This window comes from Tremella mesenterica (genome assembly GCF_000271645.1).
Source record: "Tremella mesenterica DSM 1558 unplaced genomic scaffold TREMEscaffold_24, whole genome shotgun sequence".
Classification (NCBI taxonomy): Eukaryota; Fungi; Basidiomycota; class Tremellomycetes; order Tremellales; family Tremellaceae; genus Tremella; species Tremella mesenterica.
In genome coordinates this window covers 169,024-173,392 of record NW_006711248.1, presented here as the reverse complement: position 1 = coordinate 173,392, position 4,369 = coordinate 169,024, and positions in this window count along the sequence as shown.

Below are 4,369 nucleotides of genomic sequence, written 5' to 3'. Positions count from 1 at the left end.
GCCGTGTCGATTCTAATTGATTTCGAAATCCATGTACTATTGAAATTTGAATAAGACCAGGTGTGTGTTACTGCTCGTGCCCAAGGGATCTCAGGGCTGTCAGAACTGATTTAAGGGCTTTTCACAGTCATTCTGAGACTGTCTGAAAAGGAATCAACCCTGTACGTTCAGCCGTGTCGATTCTAATTGATTTCGTAATCCATGTACTATTGAAATTTGAATAAGCGCAGGTACGTGTTACCACTTGTGACTGAGGGATCTCAGGGCTGTCAGAACTGTTCTCAGGGCTTTTCACATGCATTCTGAGACTGTCTCAAAAGGAATTAACCCTGTACGTTCAGCCGTGTCGATTCTAATTGATTTCGAAATCCATGTACTATTGAAATTTGAATAAGACCAGGTGTGTGTTACTGCTCGTGCCCAAGGGATCTCAGGGCTGTCAGAACTGATTTAAGGGCTTTTCACAGGCATTCTGAGACTGTCTGAAAAGGAATCAACCCTGTACGTTCAGCCGTGTCGATTCTAATTGATTTCGTAATCCATGTACTATTGAAATTTGAATAAGCGCAGGTACGTGTTACCACTTGTGACTGAGGGATCTCAGGGCTGTCAGAACTGTTCTCAGGGCTTTTCACATGCATTCTGAGACTGTCTCAAAAGGAATTAATCCTGTACGTTCAGCCGTGTCGGTTCTAATTGATTTCGTAATCCATGTACTATTGAAATTTGAATAAGCGCAGGTACGTGTTACCACTCGTGACTGAGGGATCTCAGGGCTGTCAGAACTGTTCTCAGGGCTTTTCAGAGGCATTCTGAGACTGTCTGAAAAGGAATCAACCCTGTACGTTCAGCCGTGTCGATTCTAATTGATTTCGAAATCCATGTATGTCACGAGACCAACTAACCAGCATTGGGACGATATAACAGTGCCCTTCAGAGGCAGTGGTCTAAACCACTGTGCTAAAAGGCCTATTAACCGGCGGTTACTGCATACCGCCGGTCGCTGGTTAAATACCCAACCCATACTATCACTATCACTATCAAACTAACTTGTCACTTCGTGACATTATGCCTTCCCTTTCAGCCCCATCTGGGGCCCCAACAGGGAAGGGTACGATAGGCCGAAAACTTTCTCCGAGAGGGAGGTTTTCCAAGTAGGGACTGAATTCGACCCAGCCCACCCTGGGAGTCGAACCCAGGATCCTACCAGTAACCGCCGGTTAATCTGTCACGAAACCAACTAACCAGCATTGGGACGATATAACAGTGCCCTTCAGAGACAGTGGTCTAAACCACTGCGCTAAAAGGCCTATTAACCGGCGGTTACTGCATACCGCCGGTCGCTGGTTAAATACCCAACCCATCCTATCACTATCACTATCAAACTAACTTGTCACTTCGTGACATTATGCCTTCCCTTTCAGCCCCATCTGGGGCCCCAACAGGGAAGGGTACGATAGGCCGAAAACTTTCTCCGAGAGGGAGGTTTTCCAAGTAGGGACTGAATTCGACCCAGCCCACCCTGGGAGTCGAACCCAGGATCCTACCAGTAACCGCCGGTTAATCTGTCACGAAACCAACTAACCAGCATTGGGACGATATAACAGTGCCCTTCAGAGACAGTGGTCTAAACCACTGCGCTAAAAGGCCTATTAACCGGCGGTTACTGCATACCGCCGGTCGCTGGTTAAATACCCAACCCATCCTATCACTATCACTATCAAACTGTCTTGTCACTTCGTGACATTATGCCTTCCCTTTCAGCCCCATCTGGGGCCCCAACAGGGAAGGGTACGATAGGCCGAAAACTTTCTCCGAGAGGGAGGTTTTCCAAGTAGGGACTGAATTCGACCCAGCCCACCCTGGGAGTCGAACCCAGGATCCTACCCGTAACCGCCGGTTAATCTGTCACGAGACCAACTAACCAGCATTGGGACGATATAACAGTGCCCTTCAGAGGCAGTGGTCTAAACCACTGTGCTAAAAGGCCTATTAACCGGCGGTTACTGCATACCGCCGGTCGCTGGTTAAATACCCAACCCATACTATCACTATCACTATCAAACTAACTTGTCACTTCGTGACAATGTACTATTGAAATTTGAATAAGACCAGGTGTGTGTTACTGCTCGTGCCCAAGGGATCTCCGGGCTGTCAGAACTGATTTAAGGGCTTTTCACAGGCATTCTGAGACTGTCTGAAAAGGAATCAACCCTGTACGTTCAGCCGTGTCGATTGTAATTGATTTCGTAATCCATGTACTATTGAAATTTGAATAAGACCAGGTGTGTGTTACTGCTCGTGCCCAAGGGATCTCAGGGCTGTCAGAACTGATTTAAGGGCTTTTCACAGGCATTCTGAGACTGTCTGAAAAGGAATCAACCCTGTACGTTCAGCCGTGTCGAATCTAATTGATTTCGTAATCCATGTACTATTGAAATTTGAATAAGCGCAGGTACGTGTTACCACTCGTGACTGAGGGATCTCAGGGCTGTCAGTCCACTTCAGGCACCTACTTTGGCCCATTCTCAGACTGTCTCAAAAGGAATCAACCCTGTACGTTCAGCCGTGTCGATTCTAATTGATTTCGAAATCCATGTACTATTGAAATTTGAATAAGCGCAGGTACGTGTTACCACTCGTGACTGAGGGATCTCAGGGCTGTCAGAACTGTTCTCAGGGCTTTTCAGAGGCATTCTGAGACTGTCTGAAAAGGAATCAACCCTGTACGTTCAGCCGTGTCGATTCTAATTGATTTCGAAATCCATGTACTATTGAAATTTGAATAAGACCAGGTGTGTGTTACTGCTCGTGCCCAAGGGATCTCAGGGCTGTCAGAACTGATTTAAGGGCTTTTCACAGGCATTCTGAGACTGTCTGAAAAGGAATCAACCCTGTACGTTCAGCCGTGTCGATTCTAATTGATTTCGTAATCCATGTACTATTGAAATTTGAATAAGCGCAGGTACGTGTTACCACTTGTGACTGAGGGATCTCAGGGCTGTCAGAACTGTTCTCAGGGCTTTTCACATGCATTCTGAGACTGTCTCAAAAGGAATTAACCCTGTACGTTCAGCCGTGTCGATTCTAATTGATTTCGAAATCCATGTACTATTGAAATTTGAATAAGACCAGGTGTGTGTTACTGCTCGTGCCCAAGGGATCTCAGGGCTGTCAGAACTGATTTAAGGGCTTTTCACAGGCATTCTGAGACTGTCTGAAAAGGAATCAACCCTGTACGTTCAGCCGTGTCGATTCTAATTGATTTCGTAATCCATGTACTATTGAAATTTGAATAAGCGCAGGTACGTGTTACCACTTGTGACTGAGGGATCTCCGGGCTGTCAGAACTGATTTAAGGGCTTTTCACAGGCATTCTGAGACTGTCTCAAAAGGAATCAACCTGTACGTTCAGCCGTGTCGATTCTAATTGATTTCGTAATCCATGTACTATTGAAATTTGAATAAGACCAGGTGTGTGTTACTGCTCGTGCCCAAGGGATCTCAGGGCTGTCAGAACTGATTTAAGGGCTTTTCACAGGCATTCTGAGACTGTCTGAAAAGGAATCAACCCTGTACGTTCAGCCGTGTCGAATCTAATTGATTTCGTAATCCATGTACTATTGAAATTTGAATAAGCGCAGGTACGTGTTACCACTCGTGACTGAGGGATCTCAGGGCTGTCAGTCCACTTCAGACACCTACTTTGGCCCATTCTCAGACTGTCTCAAAAGGAATCAACCCTGTACGTTCAGCCGTGTCGATTCTAATTGATTTCGTAATCCATGTACTATTGAAATTTGAATAAGCGCAGGTACGTGTTACCACTCGTGACTGAGGGATCTCAGGGCTGTCACTCCACTTCAGGCACCTACTTTGGCCCAATCTGAGACTGTCTCAAAAGGAATTAACCCTGCACGTTCAGCCGTGTCGATTCTAATTGATTTCGTAATCCATGTACTATTGAAATTTGAATAAGACCAGGTGTGTGTTACTGCTCGTGACTGAGGGATCTCAGGGCTGTCAGAACTGATTTAAGAGCTTTTCACAGGCATGCTGAGACTGTCTCAAAAGGAATCAACCCTGTACGTTCAGCCGTGTCGATTCTAATTGATTTCGTAATCCATGTACTATTGAAATTTGAATAAGACCAGGTGTGTGTTACTGCTCGTGCCCAAGGGATCTCAGGGCTGTCAGAACTGATTTAAGGGCTTTTCACAGGCATTCTGAGACTGTCTGAAAAGGAATGAACCCTGTACGTTCAGCCGTGACGATTCTAATTGATTTCGAAATCCATGTACTATTGAAATTTGAATAAGCGCAGGTACGTGTTACCACTTGTGACTGAGGGAACTCAGGGCTGTCAGTC